The sequence below is a fragment of the Pleurodeles waltl genome, unplaced genomic scaffold, assembly GCF_031143425.1.
Source record: "Pleurodeles waltl isolate 20211129_DDA unplaced genomic scaffold, aPleWal1.hap1.20221129 scaffold_183, whole genome shotgun sequence".
In the NCBI taxonomy this organism is placed as follows: Eukaryota; Metazoa; Chordata; class Amphibia; order Caudata; family Salamandridae; genus Pleurodeles; species Pleurodeles waltl.
This window is the reverse complement of record NW_027149889.1, coordinates 187,421-205,790: the sequence shown is the minus strand read 5'-3', so window position 1 is coordinate 205,790 and position 18,370 is coordinate 187,421. Positions and strand designations below refer to the sequence as shown.

Sequence of the window (18,370 nt, the reverse complement as noted above, 5' to 3'; positions counted from 1 at the left end):
TGCAAATTGAAGGGTCAGAAGGGAGATGCGTCATTAAGATCTGTAAAAATCCATCTCTGGCAGCGGTGGGATTTGAACCCACGCCTCCAAAGAGACTGGAGCCTTAATCCAGCGCCTTAGACCGCTCGGCCACGCTACCTGTTGCTCTCAGTGTGTCTGTGCACTTCATGAGCACCGTAACCCTGAGTCTCCTCACTTAGTGTGGAAAGTCGAGTTGATAAACCATTTCATGGACATGATTACAATGTCGGGAGGGTGATGTGGTAATTGAAGGTTATCTCTCTTACTCAGTCACTGCACAAGTCTTCTCCCACCTGCTCGGACCTAGTGCAATCACCTTAAAAGACAACACTCTCCGAGCAATGACTTCCAACCAAGGTATAAGCACCTGCTCTACATAGGCAATGTGACTCCATCATTTTCTAATGAAACAAGTGTTCATACTGGTGGGCTCATTTCTTTGGGTGGGATCTAATGAATGAGCAGTTCATTCAAAAATAACTGAGGAGTTGCACGTATTCATGACATCAGCCCTATTGCCGCACCCAGTCTCCCCAACATACTGTTTAGCTTTCCAGTGACGTCATGTCTTGTGTGGCCTATTCACATTCCGCTGTTAATATTTTTTAGCCAATAGAATTTCACAGGCTCCCGTCTTTGAGCTCACATTGAAAAGGCACAAGTCCCAAAATGCAACCGGGTGCTGTTTAAAACTCCAGCACTGGTGGGCGGTGCCCCAGGTGACATGGGGTCCACCTGGATGCCCTGACTGCCTTTTCACGTGACAGTCACAGACACACACAGGACAGAGGTTCAAAAGCTATTCTGAAAGAAGTAAGGACAACAGGCCCACGTGAAACTAAACTTTTTAAACAGATGATTTTTGTTTCTATTGACCTGGTTCTCACTCGTTCTGCGCGCCAAGTCAAATGTAAATGAGCCCCGCAATAAAAATGCACAGAGGATGGTAAAATTCACTTCACTCTGCGCTCGTTGATGCTGAGAGCATGGTTGTCAGCCCGCACGCTTGTTATTTTGATGTGGAATTACTTGATTGCTTTGTGATAATTTTAATTACTCCGAATTGCAAGCTCCCCTACCCCAGTAATAATGTTTGAGGTATTGCTTCCCTACCACACCAACAAGGCCACCCTCTGACCAAGTCCTTTGCCTCTCTTCAGAACTACCATAAGCCCCTCCATGCACTAGGAACTTTTTGCTTGACGACCATCTAGGCGTCCTTGGAATATTGATATTTAGAAGTAACAATGTTTGTTTATTTTAACTAACTGACCTTTTTAGGGTCTCGCTTGATAGACTCTGTAGTATTCAGTAAAGGGCTTGGAGCCCGCATGTCTCTCACCATTTTTTTATTTATGTGGCACTCTTCTTTACAGTTTCCTAATTCATCAAGGCATGTCTTGCATCATTTCCGTTCCTCTCTGTAGAGCAGCGACCAAGCGTTGATTGATTCAGCTTAATCAGTGCCTGACCGCTGCTCCCCACCTGATCAAGGTACTATTTTTTCCTTTTACCTTCTAGTGCCCTGCAAACAGAAGGCTTGTGACTGGCAAAAACATGCCCAGCAGGACAACCAAAACTGTTAAGTTTTAAATTTAAATCGAACTTTCTTTTATTTTGCCAAATCGTCTTTTCCCACGTTCCACGCATGTTTTCTTTTGCTTTTGTTCGTGGGCACTCTTCTCAAAAGATGACGATTAGCTCGTTTAAAATATTGCAAATCAACAGTGTTTCTTTATTATGTGTATATTCTGAAATTAATCTTTAACACATAATCCTGCGGTACACTTCAATCCACCCCACTCCAATCTTCCCCACTACAATCCACCCCATCCAGACCACTTCACCCACACTAATCCACCTCACTCCAGTCCAAATCACTCACCCGAATCCAATCCACTCTAACTCATCCTACTCCAATCCTCTCCACCCACCCCAAGCAAATCTGTCTCACTCCAATGTGCCCCACTATAATAAAAAACAATCTGCACCACTCCAAAACAATCTGTCCCACTTCGATCCAAAACAATCTGCCCCACTCCACTTCAAAACAATCTCCCCTACTCCAATTCAAAACAATCTACCCCACTGCAATCTGCTGCACTCCAATCAAAAACAAACTACCACACTGCAATCCAAAACAATCTGCCATACTGCAATCGAAAACAATCTGTCCCACCCAAGGCAGTGGTGGCTGGTGCACTTTGAAAGGAGTTGGTGGGAGGGAAAAATAGTTCATCTGAAGCTAAGTGAAGAAATTGGAATAAAATAGTGCATTTTAACCCCTTCGCTGCCAGCCTTTTCCCCCTCAGGTGCCAGGCATTTTTTTGGCTATTTGGGGCAGGGCGCGCTTAGGCCCTCATAGATTTTTGTCCACATAAGCTATCCACGCCAAATTTGCGTCCTTTTTTTCCAACATCCTAGGGATTCTAGAGGTACCCAGACTTTGTGGGTTCCCCTGAAGGAGACCAAGAAATTAGCCAAAATACAGTAAAAATTTTGTTTTAAAAAAGAAAAAAATGGTAAAAAGGGCTGGAGAAGAAGGCTTGTGGTTTTTGTCCCTGAAATTGGCATCAACAAAGGGTTTGCACTGCTAAAATCACCAGCTTCCCAGCTTTCAGGGACAGGCAGACTTGAATCAGAAAACCCAATTTTTCAACACAATTTTGGCATTTTACTGGGACATACCCCATTTTTACGATTTTGTGTGCTTTTAGCCTCCTTCCAGTCAGTGACAGAAATGGGTGTGAAACCAATGCTGGGTCCCAGTAACCTAAACATTTTTGAAAAGAAGACAACATTCTGAATTCAGCAATGGGTAACTTGTGTAGATCTTACAAGTGTTTCCTACAGAAAATAACAACTGAAATAAAAAAAAAATATTGAAATTGAGAAGAAAAAAACAGCCATTTTCCTCTACGTTTTACTCTGTAACTTTTTTCTGCAATGTCAGATTTTTGAAAGCAATATACCATTACGCCTGCTGGACTCTTCTGGTTGCGGGGATATATAGGGCTTGTAGGTTCATCAAGAACCCTAGGTATCCAGAGAAAATAAATGAGCTGCACCTTGCAGTGGGTTTTCATTCTATACCGGGTATACTGCAATTAATTTGCCGAAGTATATAGAGTGAAAAATAGGTATCAAGAAAACCTTTCTATTTCCAAAATGGGCACAAGATAAGGAGTGAAGGAGCAGTGGTTATTTGCACATCTCTGAATTCTGGGGTGCCCACACTAGCATGCGAATTAAAGGGCATTTCTCAAATAGACGTCTTTTTTACACACTGTCTTATATTTGGAAGGAAAAAATGTAGATAAAGACAAGGGGCAGTAACTCTTGTTTTGCTATTCTATGTTTCCCCAAGTCTCCCGATAACATTTTTTACCTCACTTGTGTGGGTAGGCCTAGCGCCCGCGACAGGATGTGCCCCAAAACACAACGTGGACACATCAAATTTTCCCGAAGAAAACCAAAACCTAGGTAAAAGACATTGTCATTTGCAACGCCAATAGCTCTAACTCTCACAAATGTGAGACCTTTCGCATTGCAAATGCTTGTTTTTTTGTGCAGGCAAGTGTGCGTGGAGCCTGCTTTGGTTCTTAAGACCTCAGACCTAAAGCAAAGCTTAGACAGAAACATAGCAATGTGCCCTTTGCACACAGTTAGAGATCCTACTAAATGGAGTCATATATAGGTCTGCACGGCCATTTTGCACAATTTTGTTGTGATATAAAGTTTCGGTAGAGCTCAATGAGAGCTGGTAGTTATGGCCGAGTGGTTAAGGTGATGGGCTTGAAATCCTTTGGGGGTTCCCTGCACGGGTTTGAATCCTGCTGACTACCTCTGTTGTTTATTTTAAACCTGATTTTTAAAATAACTGTGAAGAACACATTTACCAACTTTATTTGGGAAGATAGATAATTTACTTTAAATCTTTATTTAACAGAGGTTCGATTTTATTTTGCAGAGAGAAGAGCGGGTGACCGCGTGGGGAGAACAAATGATTTGTTAAACCTTCCATTTGAAGGTGATCTAAGCAGAATGAAGCAAAACAACAGCAGCGCCAATCAGCCGATTTCTTGGAGTCCACGGTTTAGGAGTTTACTTAGAAGGAGACTGTAAAAGAGTTTTAAAATTAGGGACCTATTGGAAGAGTCACTGTTTATGCAAATTGAAGGGTCAGAAGGGAGATGCGTCATTAAGATCTGTAAAAATCCATCTCTGGCAGCGGTGGGATTTGAACCCACGCCTCCAAAGAGACTGGAGCCTTAATCCAGCGCCTTAGACCGCTCGGCCACGCTACCTGTTGCTCTCAGTGTGTCTGTGCACTTCATGAGCACCGTAACCCTGAGTCTCCTCACTTAGTGTGGAAAGTCGAGTTGATAAACCATTTCATGGACATGATTACAATGTCGGGAGGGTGATGTGGTAATTGAAGGTTATCTCTCTTACTCAGTCACTGCACAAGTCTTCTCCCACCTGCTCGGACCTAGTGCAATCACCTTAAAAGACAACACTCTCCGAGCAATGACTTCCAACCAAGGTATAAGCACCTGCTCTACATAGGCAATGTGACTCCATCATTTTCTAATGAAACAAGTGTTCATACTGGTGGGCTCATTTCTTTGGGTGGGATCTAATGAATGAGCAGTTCATTCAAAAATAACTGAGGAGTTGCACGTATTCATGACATCAGCCCTATTGCCGCACCCAGTCTCCCCAACATACTGTTTAGCTTTCCAGTGACGTCATGTCTTGTGTGGCCTATTCACATTCCGCTGTTAATATTTTTTAGCCAATAGAATTTCACAGGCTCCCGTCTTTGAGCTCACATTGAAAAGGCACAAGTCCCAAAATGCAACCGGGTGCTGTTTAAAACTCCAGCACTGGTGGGCGGTGCCCCAGGTGACATGGGGTCCACCTGGATGCCCTGACTGCCTTTTCACGTGACAGTCACAGACACACACAGGACAGAGGTTCAAAAGCTATTCTGAAAGAAGTAAGGACAACAGGCCCACGTGAAACTAAACTTTTTAAATAGATGATTTTTGTTTCTATTGACCTGGTTCTCACTCGTTCTGCGCGCCAAGTCAAATGTAAATGAGCCCCGCAATAAAAATGCACAGAGGATGGTAAAATTCACTTCACTCTGCGCTCGTTGATGCTGAGAGCATGGTTGTCAGCCCGCACGCTTGTTATTTTGATGTGGAATTACTTGATTGCTTTGTGATAATTTTAATTACTCCGAATTGCAAGCTCCCCTACCCCAGTAATAATGTTTGAGGTATTGCTTCCCTACCACACCAACAAGGCCACCCTCTGACCAAGTCCTTTGCCTCTCTTCAGAACTACCATAAGCCCCTCCATGCACTAGGAACTTTTTGCTTGACGACCATCTAGGCGTCCTTGGAATATTGATATTTAGAAGTAACAATGTTTGTTTATTTTAACTAACTGACCTTTTTAGGGTCTCGCTTGATAGACTCTGTAGTATTCAGTAAAGGGCTTGGAGCCCGCATGTCTCTCACCATTTTTTTATTTATGTGGCACTCTTCTTTACAGTTTCCTAATTCATCAAGGCATGTCTTGCATCATTTCCGTTCCTCTCTGTAGAGCAGCGACCAAGCGTTGATTGATTCAGCTTAATCAGTGCCTGACCGCTGCTCCCCACCTGATCAAGGTACTATTTTTTCCTTTTACCTTCTAGTGCCCTGCAAACAGAAGGCTTGTGACTGGCAAAAACATGCCCAGCAGGACAAACAAAACTGTTAAGTTTTAAATTTAAATCGAACTTTCTTTTATTTTGCCAAATCGTCTTTTCCCACGTTCCACGCATGTTTTCTTTTGCTTTTGTTCGTGGGCACTCTTCTCAAAAGATGACGATTAGCTTGTTTAAAATATTGCAAATCAACAGTGTTTCTTTATTATGTGTAAATTCTGAAATTAATCTTTAACACATAATCCTGCGGTACACTTCAATCCACCCCACTCCAATCTTCCCCACTACAATCCACCCCATCCAGACCACTTCACCCACACTAATCCACCTCACTCCAGTCCAAATCACTCACCCGAATCCAATCCACTCTAACTCATCCTACTCCAATCCTCTCCACCCACCCCAAGCAAATCTGTCTCACTCCAATGTGCCCCACTATAATAAAAAACAATCTGCACCACTCCAAAACAATCTGTCCCACTTCGATCCAAAACAATCTGCCCCACTCCACTTCAAAACAATCTCCCCTACTCCAATTCAAAACAATCTACCCCACTGCAATCTGCTGCACTCCAATCAAAAACAAACTACCACACTGCAATCCAAAACAATCTGCCATACTGCAATCGAAAACAATCTGTCCCACCCAAGGCAGTGGTGGCTGGTGCACTTTGAAAGGAGTTGGTGGGAGGGAAAAATAGTTCATCTGAAGCTAAGTGAAGAAATTGGAATAAAATAGTGCATTTTAACCCCTTCGCTGCCAGCCTTTTCCCCCTCAGGTGCCAGGCATTTTTTTGGCTATTTGGGGCAGGGCGCGCTTAGGCCCTCATAGATTTTTGTCCACATAAGCTATCCACGCCAAATTTGCGTCCTTTTTTTCCAACATCCTAGGGATTCTAGAGGTACCCAGACTTTGTGGGTTCCCCTGAAGGAGACCAAGAAATTAGCCAAAATACAGTAAAAATTTTGTTTTAAAAAAGAAAAAAATGGAAAAAAGGGCTGGAGAAGAAGGCTTGTGGTTTTTGTCCCTGAAATTGGCATCAACAAAGGGTTTGCACTGCTAAAATCACCAGCTTCCCAGCTTTCAGGGACAGGCAGACTTGAATCAGAAAACCCAATTTTTCAACACAATTTTGGCATTTTACTGGGACATACCCCATTTTTACGATTTTGTGTGCTTTTAGCCTCCTTCCAGTCAGTGACAGAAATGGGTGTGAAACCAATGCTGGGTCCCAGTAACCTAAACATTTTTTAAAAGAAGACAACATTCTGAATTCAGCAATGGGTAACTTGTGTAGATCTTACAAGTGTTTCCTACAGAAAATAACAACTGAAATAAAAAAAAAATATTGAAATTGAGAAGAAAAAAACAGCCATTTTCCTCTACGTTTTACTCTGTAACTTTTTTCTGCAATGTCAGATTTTTGAAAGCAATATACCATTACGCCTGCTGGACTCTTCTGGTTGCGGGGATATATAGGGCTTGTAGGTTCATCAAGAACCCTAGGTATCCAGAGAAAATAAATGAGCTGCACCTTGCAGTGGGTTTTCATTCTATACCGGGTATACTGCAATTAATTTGCCGAAGTATATAGAGTGAAAAATAGGTATCAAGAAAACCTTTCTATTTCCAAAATGGGCACAAGATAAGGAGTGAAGGAGCAGTGGTTATTTGCACATCTCTGAATTCTGGGGTGCCCACACTAGCATGCAAATTAAAGGGCATTTCTCAAATAGACGTCTTTTTTACACACTGTCTTATATTTGGAAGGAAAAAATTTAGATAAAGACAAGGGGCAGTAACTCTTGTTTTGCTATTCTATGTTTCCCCAAGTCTCCCGATAACATTTTTTACCTCACTTGTGTGGGTAGGCCTAGCGCCCGCGACAGGAAGTGCCCCAAAACACAACGTGGACACATCAAATTTTCCCAAAGAAAACCAAAACCTAGGTAAAAGACATTGTCATTTGCAACGCCAATAGCTCTAACTCTCACAAATGTGAGACCTTTCGCATTGCAAATGCTTGTTTTTTTGTGCAGGCAAGTGTGCGTGGAGCCTGCTTTGGTTCTTAAGACCTCAGACCTAAAGCAAAGCTTAGACAGAAACATAGCAATGTGCCCTTTGCACACAGTTAGAGATCCTACTAAATGGAGTCATATATAGGTCTGCACGGCCATTTTGCACAATTTTGTTGTGATATAAAGTTTCGGTAGAGCTCAATGAGAGCTGGTAGTTATGGCCGAGTGGTTAAGGTGATGGGCTTGAAATCCTTTGGGGGTTCTCTGCACGGGTTTGAATCCTGCTGACTACCTCTGTTGTTTATTTTAAACCTGATTTTTAAAATAACTGTGAAGAACACATTTACCAACTTTATTTGGGAAGATAGATAATTTACTTTAAATCTTTATTTAACAGAGGTTCGATTTTATTTTGCAGAGAGAAGAGCGGGTGACCGCGTGGGGAGAACAAATGATTTGTTAAACCTTCCATTTGAAGGTGATCTAAGCAGAATGAAGCAAAACAACAGCAGCGCCAATCAGCCGATTTCTTGGAGTCCACGGTTTAGGAGTTTACTTAGAAGGAGACTGTAAAAGAGTTTTAAAATTAGGGACCTATTGGTAGAGTCACTGTTTATGCAAATTGAAGGGTCAGAAGGGAGATGCGTCATTAAGATCTGTAAAAATCCATCTCTGGCAGCGGTGGGATTTGAACCCACGCCTCCAAAGAGACTGGAGCCTTAATCCAGCGCCTTAGACCGCTCGGCCACGCTACCTGTTGCTCTCAGTGTGTCTGTGCACTTCATGAGCACCGTAACCCTGAGTCTCCTCACTTAGTGTGGAAAGTCGAGTTGATAAACCATTTCATGGACATGATTACAATGTCGGGAGGGTGATGTGGTAATTGAAGGTTATCTCTCTTACTCAGTCACTGCACAAGTCTTCTCCCACCTGCTCGGACCTAGTGCAATCACCTTAAAAGACAACACTCTCCGAGCAATGACTTCCAACCAAGGTATAAGCACCTGCTCTACATAGGCAATGTGACTCCATCATTTTCTAATGAAACAAGTGTTCATACTGGTGGGCTCATTTCTTTGGGTGGGATCTAATGAATGAGCAGTTCATTCAAAAATAACTGAGGAGTTGCACGTATTCATGACATCAGCCCTATTGCCGCACCCAGTCTCCCCAACATACTGTTTAGCTTTCCAGTGACGTCATGTCTTGTGTGGCCTATTCACATTCCGCTGTTAATATTTTTTAGCCAATAGAATTTCACAGGCTCCCGTCTTTGAGCTCACATTGAAAAGGCACAAGTCCCAAAATGCAACCGGGTGCTGTTTAAAACTCCAGCACTGGTGGGCGGTGCCCCAGGTGACATGGGGTCCACCTGGATGCCCTGACTGCCTTTTCACGTGACAGTCACAGACACACACAGGACAGAGGTTCAAAAGCTATTCTGAAAGAAGTAAGGACAACAGGCCCACGTGAAACTAAACTTTTTAAATAGATGATTTTTGTTTCTATTGACCTGGTTCTCACTCGTTCTGCGCGCCAAGTCAAATGTAAATGAGCCCCGCAATAAAAATGCACAGAGGATGGTAAAATTCACTTCACTCTGCGCTCGTTGATGCTGAGAGCATGGTTGTCAGCCCGCACGCTTGTTATTTTGATGTGGAATTACTTGATTGCTTTGTGATAATTTTAATTACTCCGAATTGCAAGCTCCCCTACCCCAGTAATAATGTTTGAGGTATTGCTTCCCTACCACACCAACAAGGCCACCCTCTGACCAAGTCCTTTGCCTCTCTTCAGAACTACCATAAGCCCCTCCATGCACTAGGAACTTTTTGCTTGACGACCATCTAGGCGTCCTTGGAATATTGATATTTAGAAGTAACAATGTTTGTTTATTTTAACTAACTGGCCTTTTTAGGGTCTCGCTTGATAGACTCTGTAGTATTCAGTAAAGGGCTTGGAGCCCGCATGTCTCTCACCATTTTTTTATTTATGTGGCACTCTTCTTTACAGTTTCCTAATTCATCAAGGCATGTCTTGCATCATTTCCGTTCCTCTCTGTAGAGCAGCGACCAAGCGTTGATTGATTCAGCTTAATCAGTGCCTGACCGCTGCTCCCCACCTGATCAAGGTACTATTTTTTCCTTTTACCTTCTAGTGCCCTGCAAACAGAAGGCTTGTGACTGGCAAAAACATGCCCAGCAGGACAAACAAAACTGTTAAGTTTTAAATTTAAATCGAACTTTCTTTTATTTTGCCAAATCGTCTTTTCCCACGTTCCACGCATGTTTTCTTTTGCTTTTGTTCGTGGGCACTCTTCTCAAAAGATGATGATTAGCTTGTTTAAAATATTGCAAATCAACAGTGTTTCTTTATTATGTGTAAATTCTGAAATTAATCTTTAACACATAATCCTGCGGTACACTTCAATCCACCCCACTCCAATCTTCCCCACTACAATCCACCCCATCCAGACCACTTCACCCACACTAATCCACCTCACTCCAGTCCAAATCACTCACCCGAATCCAATCCACTCTAACTCATCCTACTCCAATCCTCTCCACCCACCCCAAGCAAATCTGTCTCACTCCAATGTGCCCCACTATAATAAAAAACAATCTGCACCACTCCAAAACAATCTGTCCCACTTCGATCCAAAACAATCTGCCCCACTCCACTTCAAAACAATCTCCCCTACTCCAATTCAAAACAATCTACCCCACTGCAATCTGCTGCACTCCAATCAAAAACAAACTACCACACTGCAATCCAAAACAATCTGCCATACTGCAATCGAAAACAATCTGTCCCACCCAAGGCAGTGGTGGCTGGTGCACTTTGAAAGGAGTTGGTGGGAGGGAAAAATAGTTCATCTGAAGCTAAGTGAAGAAATTGGAATAAAATAGTGCATTTTAACCCCTTCGCTGCCAGCCTTTTCCCCCTCAGGTGCCAGGCATTTTTTTGGCTATTTGGGGCAGGGCGCGCTTAGGCCCTCATAGATTTTTGTCCACATAAGCTATCCACGCCAAATTTGCGTCCTTTTTTTCCAACATCCTAGGGATTCTAGAGGTACCCAGACTTTGTGGGTTCCCCTGAAGGAGACCAAGAAATTAGCCAAAATACAGTAAAAATTTTGTTTTAAAAAAGAAAAAAATGGAAAAAAGGGCTGGAGAAGAAGGCTTGTGGTTTTTGTCCCTGAAATTGGCATCAACAAAGGGTTTGCACTGCTAAAATCACCAGCTTCCCAGCTTTCAGGGACAGGCAGACTTGAATCAGAAAACCCAATTTTTCAACACAATTTTGGCATTTTACTGGGACATACCCCATTTTTACGATTTTGTGTGCTTTTAGCCTCCTTCCAGTCAGTGACAGAAATGGGTGTGAAACCAATGCTGGGTCCCAGTAACCTAAACATTTTTGAAAAGAAGACAACATTCTGAATTCAGCAATGGGTAACTTGTGTAGATCTTACAAGTGTTTCCTACAGAAAATAACAACTGAAATAAAAAAAAAATATTGAAATTGAGAAGAAAAAAACAGCCATTTTCCTCTACGTTTTACTCTGTAACTTTTTTCTGCAATGTCAGATTTTTGAAAGCAATATACCATTACGCCTGCTGGACTCTTCTGGTTGCGGGGATATATAGGGCTTGTAGGTTCATCAAGAACCCTAGGTATCCAGAGAAAATAAATGAGCTGCACCTTGCAGTGGGTTTTCATTCTATACCGGGTATACTGCAATTAATTTGCCGAAGTATATAGAGTGAAAAATAGGTATCAAGAAAACCTTTCTATTTCCAAAATGGGCACAAGATAAGGAGTGAAGGAGCAGTGGTTATTTGCACATCTCTGAATTCTGGGGTGCCCACACTAGCATGCGAATTAAAGGGCATTTCTCAAATAGACGTCTTTTTTACACACTGTCTTATATTTGGAAGGAAAAAATGTAGATAAAGACAAGGGGCAGTAACTCTTGTTTTGCTATTCTATGTTTCCCCAAGTCTCCCGATAACATTTTTTACCTCACTTGTGTGGGTAGGCCTAGCGCCCGCGACAGGAAGTGCCCCAAAACACAACGTGGACACATCAAATTTTCCCAAAGAAAACCAAAACCTAGGTAAAAGACATTGTCATTTGCAACGCCAATAGCTCTAACTCTCACAAATGTGAGACCTTTCGCATTGCAAATGCTTGTTTTTTTGTGCAGGCAAGTGTGCGTGGAGCCTGCTTTGGTTCTTAAGACCTCAGACCTAAAGCAAAGCTTAGACAGAAACATAGCAATGTGCCCTTTGCACACAGTTAGAGATCCTACTAAATGGAGTCATATATAGGTCTGCACGGCCATTTTGCACAATTTTGTTGTGATATAAAGTTTCGGTATAGCTCAATGAGAGCTGGTAGTTATGGCCGAGTGGTTAAGGTGATGGGCTTGAAATCCTTTGGGGGTTCCCTGCACGGGTTTGAATCCTGCTGACTACCTCTGTTGTTTATTTTAAACCTGATTTTTAAAATAACTGTGAAGAACACATTTACCAACTTTATTTGGGAAGATAGATAATTTACTTTAAATCTTTATTTAACAGAGGTTCGATTTTATTTTGCAGAGAGAAGAGCGGGTGACCGCGTGGGGAGAACAAATTATTTGTTAAACCTTCCATTTGAAGGTGATCTAAGCAGAATGAAGCAAAACAACAGCAGCGCCAATCAGCCGATTTCTTGGAGTCCACGGTTTAGGAGTTTACTTAGAAGGAGACTGTAAAAGAGTTTTAAAATTAGGGACCTATTGGTAGAGTCACTGTTTATGCAAATTGAAGGGTCAGAAGGGAGATGCGTCATTAAGATCTGTAAAAATCCATCTCTGGCAGCGGTGGGATTTGAACCCACGCCTCCAAAGAGACTGGAGCCTTAATCCAGCGCCTTAGACCGCTCGGCCACGCTACCTGCTGCTCTCAGTGTGTCTGTGCACTTGATGAGCACCGCAACCCTGAGCCTCCTCACTGAGTGTGGAAAGTCGAGTTGATAAACCATTTCATGGACATGATTACAATGTCGGGAGGGTGATGTGGTAATTGAAGGTTATCTCTCTTACTCAGTCACTGCACAAGTCTTCTCCCACCTGCTCGGACCTAGTGCAATCACCTTAAAAGACAACACTCTCCGAGCAATGACTTCCAACCAAGGTATAAGCACCTGCTCTACATAGGCAATGTGACTCCATCATTTTCTAATGAAACAAGTGTTCATACTGGTGGGCTCATTTCTTAGGGTGGGATCTAATGAATGAGCAGTTCATTCAAAAATAACTGAGGAGTTGCACGTATTCATGACATCAGCCCTATTGCCGCACCCAGTCTCCCCAACATACTGTTTAGCTTTCCAGTGACGTCATGTCTTGTGTGGCCTATTCACATTCCGCTGTTAATATTTTTTAGCCAATAGAATTTCACAGGCTCCCGTCTTTGAGCTCACATTGAAAAGGCACAAGTCCCAAAATGCAACCGGGTGCTGTTTAAAACTCCAGCACTGGTGGGCGGTGCCCCAGGTGACATGGGGTCCACCTGGATGCCCTGACTGCCTTTTCACGTGACAGTCACAGACACACACAGGACAGAGGTTCAAAAGCTATTCTGAAAGAAGTAAGCACAACAGGCCCACGTGAAACTAAACTTTTTAAATAGATGATTTTTGTTTCTATTGACCTGGTTCTCACTCGTTCTGCGCGCCAAGTCAAATGTAAATGAGCCCCGCAATAAAAATGCACAGAGGATGGTAAAATTCACTTCACTCTGCGCTCGTTGATGCTGAGAGCATGGTTGTCAGCCCGCACGCTTGTTATTTTGATGTGGAATTACTTGATTGCTTTGTGATAATTTTAATTACTCCGAATTGCAAGCTCCCCTACCCCAGTAATAACGTTTGAGGTATTGCTTCCCTACCACACCAACAAGGCCACCCTCTGACCAAGTCCTTTGCCTCTCTTCAGAACTACCATAAGCCCCTCCATGCACTAGGAACTTTTTGCTTGACGACCATCTAGGCGTCCTTGGAATATTGATATTTAGAAGTAACAATGTTTGTTTATTTTAACTAACTGACCTTTTTAGGGTCTCGCTTGATAGACTCTGTAGTATTCAGTAAAGGGCTTGGAGCCCGCATGTCTCTCACCATTTTTTTATTTATGTGGCACTCTTCTTTACAGTTTCCTAATTCATCAAGGCATGTCTTGCATCATTTCCGTTCCTCTCTGTAGAGCAGCGACCAAGCGTTGATTGATTCAGCTTAATCAGTGCCTGACCGCTGCTCCCCACCTGATCAAGGTACTATTTTTTCCTTTTACCTTCTAGTGCCCTGCAAACAGAAGGCTTGTGACTGGCAAAAACATGCCCAGCAGGACAACCAAAACTGTTAAGTTTTAAATTTAAATCGAACTTTCTTTTATTTTGCCAAATCGTCTTTTCCCACGTTCCACGCATGTTTTCTTTTGCTTTTGTTCGTGGGCACTCTTCTCAAAAGATGACGATTAGCTCGTTTAAAATATTGCAAATCAACAGTGTTTCTTTATTATGTGTAAATTCTGAAATTAATCTTTAACACATAATCCTGCGGTACACTTCAATCCACCCCACTCCAATCTTCCCCACTACAATCCACCCCATCCAGACCACTTCACCCACACTAATCCACCTCACTCCAGTCCAAATCACTCACCCGAATCCAATCCACTCTAACTCATCCTACTCCAATCCTCTCCACCCACCCCAAGCAAATCTGTCTCACTCCAATGTGCCCCACTATAATAAAAAACAATCTGCACCACTCCAAAACAATCTGTCCCACTTCGATCCAAAACAATCTGCCCCACTCCACTTCAAAACAATCTCCCCTACTCCAATTCAAAACAATCTACCCCACTGCAATCTGCTGCACTCCAATCAAAAACAAACTACCACACTGCAATCCAAAACAATCTGCCATACTGCAATCGAAAACAATCTGTCCCACCCAAGGCAGTGGTGGCTGGTGCACTTTGAAAGGAGTTGGTGGGAGGGAAAAATAGTTCATCTGAAGCTAAGTGAAGAAATTGGAATAAAATAGTGCATTTTAACCCCTTCGCTGCCAGCCTTTTCCCCCTCAGGTGGCAGGCATTTTTTTGGCTATTTGGGGCAGGGCGCGCTTAGGCCCTCATAGATTTTTGTCCACATAAGCTATCCACGCCAAATTTGCGTCCTTTTTTTCCAACATCCTAGGGATTCTAGAGGTACCCAGACTTTGTGGGTTCCCCTGAAGGAGACCAAGAAATTAGCCAAAATACAGTAAAAATTTTGTTTTAAAAAAGAAAAAAATGGAAAAAAGGGCTGGAGAAGAAGGCTTGTGGTTTTTGTCCCTGAAATTGGCATCAACAAAGGGTTTGCACTGCTAAAATCACCAGCTTCCCAGCTTTCAGGGACAGGCAGACTTGAATCAGAAAACCCAATTTTTCAACACAATTTTGGCATTTTACTGGGACATACCCCATTTTTACGATTTTGTGTGCTTTTAGCCTCCTTCCAGTCAGTGACAGAAATGGGTGTGAAACCAATGCTGGGTCCCAGTAACCTAAACATTTTTTAAAAGAAGACAACATTCTGAATTCAGCAATGGGTAACTTGTGTAGATCTTACAAGTGTTTCCTACAGAAAATAACAACTGAAATAAAAAAAAAATATTGAAATTGAGAAGAAAAAAACAGCCATTTTCCTCTACGTTTTACTCTGTAACTTTTTTCTGCAATGTCAGATTTTTGAAAGCAATATACCATTACGCCTGCTGGACTCTTCTGGTTGCGGGGATATATAGGGCTTGTAGGTTCATCAAGAACCCTAGGTATCCAGAGAAAATAAATGAGCTGCACCTTGCAGTGGGTTTTCATTCTATACCGGGTATACTGCAATTAATTTGCCGAAGTATATAGAGTGAAAAATAGGTATCAAGAAAACCTTTCTATTTCCAAAATGGGCACAAGATAAGGAGTGAAGGAGCAGTGGTTATTTGCACATCTCTGAATTCTGGGGTGCCCACACTAGCATGCGAATTAAAGGGCATTTCTCAAATAGACGTCTTTTTTACACACTGTCTTATATTTGGAAGGAAAAAATGTAGATAAAGACAAGGGGCAGTAACTCTTGTTTTGCTATTCTATGTTTCCCCAAGTCTCCCGATAACATTTTTTACCTCACTTGTGTGGGTAGGCCTAGCGCCCGCGACAGGAAGTGCCCCAAAACACAACGTGGACACATCAAATTTTCCCGAAGAAAACCAAAACCTAGGTAAAAGACATTGTCATTTGCAACGCCAATAGCTCTAACTCTCACAAATGTGAGACCTTTCGCATTGCAAATGCTTGTTTTTTTGTGCAGGCAAGTGTGCGTGGAGCCTGCTTTGGTTCTTAAGACCTCAGACCTAAAGCAAAGCTTAGACAGAAACATAGCAATGTGCCCTTTGCACACAGTTAGAGATCCTACTAAATGGAGTCATATATAGGTCTGCACGGCCATTTTGCACAATTTTGTTGTGATATAAAGTTTCGGTAGAGCTCAATGAGAGCTGGTAGTTATGGCCGAGTGGTTAAGGTGATGGGCTTGAAATCCTTTGGGGGTTCCCTGCACGGGTTTGAATCCTGCTGACTACCTCTGTTGTTTATTTTAAACCTGATTTTTAAAATAACTGTGAAGAACACATTTACCAACTTTATTTGGGAAGATAGATAATTTACTTTAAATCTTTATTTAACAGAGGTTCGATTTTATTTTGCAGAGAGAAGAGCGGGTGACCGCGTGGGGAGAACAAATGATTTGTTAAACCTTCCATTTGAAGGTGATCTAAGCAGAATGAAGCAAAACAACAGCAGCGCCAATCAGCCGATTTCTTGGAGTCCACGGTTTAGGAGTTTACTTAGAAGGAGACTGTAAAAGAGTTTTAAAATTAGGGACCTATTGGTAGAGTCACTGTTTATGCAAATTGAAGGGTCAGAAGGGAGATGCGTCATTAAGATCTGTAAAAATCCATCTCTGGCAGCGGTGGGATTTGAACCCACGCCTCCAAAGAGACTGGAGCCTTAATCCAGCGCCTTAGACCGCTCGGCCACGCTACCTGTTGCTCTCAGTGTGTCTGTGCACTTCATGAGCACCGTAACCCTGAGTCTCCTCACTTAGTGTGGAAAGTCGAGTTGATAAACCATTTCATGGACATGATTACAATGTCGGGAGGGTGATGTGGTAATTGAAGGTTATCTCTCTTACTCAGTCACTGCACAAGTCTTCTCCCACCTGCTCGGACCTAGTGCAATCACCTTAAAAGACAACACTCTCCGAGCAATGACTTCCAACCAAGGTATAAGCACCTGCTCTACATAGGCAATGTGACTCCATCATTTTCTAATGAAACAAGTGTTCATACTGGTGGGCTCATTTCTTTGGGTGGGATCTAATGAATGAGCAGTTCATTCAAAAATAACTGAGGAGTTGCACGTATTCATGACATCAGCCCTATTGCCGCACCCAGTCTCCCCAACATACTGTTTAGCTTTCCAGTGACGTCATGTCTTGTGTGGCCTATTCACATTCCGCTGTTAATATTTTTTAGCCAATAGAATTTCACAGGCTCCCGTCTTTGAGCTCACATTGAAAAGGCACAAGTCCCAAAATGCAACCGGGTGCTGTTTAAAACTCCAGCACTGGTGGGCGGTGCCCCAGGTGACATGGGGTCCACCTGGATGCCCTGACTGCCTTTTCACGTGACAGTCACAGACACACACAGGACAGAGGTTCAAAAGCTATTCTGAAAGAAGTAAGGACAACAGGCCCACGTGAAACTAAACTTTTTAAACAGATGATTTTTGTTTCTATTGACCTGGTTCTCACTCGTTCTGCGCGCCAAGTCAAATGTAAATGAGCCCCGCAATAAAAATGCACAGAGGATGGTAAAATTCACTTCACTCTGCGCTCGTTGATGCTGAGAGCATGGTTGTCAGCCCGCACGCTTGTTATTTTGATGTGGAATTACTTGATTGCTTTGTGATAATTTTAATTACTCCGAATTGCAAGCTCCCCTACCCCAGTAATAATGTTTGAGGTATTGCTTCCCTACCACACCAACAAGGCCACCCTCTGACCAAGTCCTTTGCCTCTCTTCAGAACTACCATAAGCCCCTCCATGCACTAGGAACTTTTTGCTTGACGACCATCTAGGCGTCCTTGGAATATTGATATTTAGAAGTAACAATGTTTGTTTATTTTAACTAACTGACCTTTTTAGGGTCTCGCTTGATAGACTCTGTAGTATTCAGTAAAGGGCTTGGAGCCCGCATGTCTCTCACCATTTTTTTATTTATGTGGCACTCTTCTTTACAGTTTCCTAATTCATCAAGGCATGTCTTGCATCATTTCCGTTCCTCTCTGTAGAGCAGCGACCAAGCGTTGATTGATTCAGCTTAATCAGTGCCTGACCGCTGCTCCCCACCTGATCAAGGTACTATTTTTTCCTTTTACCTTCTAGTGCCCTGCAAACAGAAGGCTTGTGACTGGCAAAAACATGCCCAGCAGGACAACCAAAACTGTTAAGTTTTAA

The 18,370-nt window shown here is 42.7% G+C and overlaps 5 non-coding genes across 5 annotated transcripts; all 5 read right to left on the bottom strand.

Annotated features, from left to right (window-relative positions):
• Positions 1–57: 57 nt before the first annotated feature.
• TRNAL-AAG (transfer RNA leucine (anticodon AAG)) lies at positions 58–139 on the bottom strand. Its single transcript has one exon. It is a non-coding gene; the product is annotated as a tRNA-Leu (tRNA).
• A 4,107-nt stretch (positions 140–4,246) lies between these two features.
• Positions 4,247–4,328, bottom strand: TRNAL-AAG (transfer RNA leucine (anticodon AAG)). The gene has a single exon. It is a non-coding gene; the product is annotated as a tRNA-Leu (tRNA).
• A 4,107-nt stretch (positions 4,329–8,435) lies between these two features.
• Positions 8,436–8,517, bottom strand: TRNAL-AAG (transfer RNA leucine (anticodon AAG)). Its single transcript has one exon. It is a non-coding gene; the product is annotated as a tRNA-Leu (tRNA).
• Positions 8,518–12,624: 4,107 nt separating this feature from the next.
• On the bottom strand, positions 12,625–12,706 carry TRNAL-AAG (transfer RNA leucine (anticodon AAG)). Its single transcript has one exon. It is a non-coding gene; the product is annotated as a tRNA-Leu (tRNA).
• A 4,107-nt stretch (positions 12,707–16,813) lies between these two features.
• TRNAL-AAG (transfer RNA leucine (anticodon AAG)) lies at positions 16,814–16,895 on the bottom strand. Its single transcript has one exon. It is a non-coding gene; the product is annotated as a tRNA-Leu (tRNA).
• Positions 16,896–18,370: the final 1,475 nt, after the last annotated feature.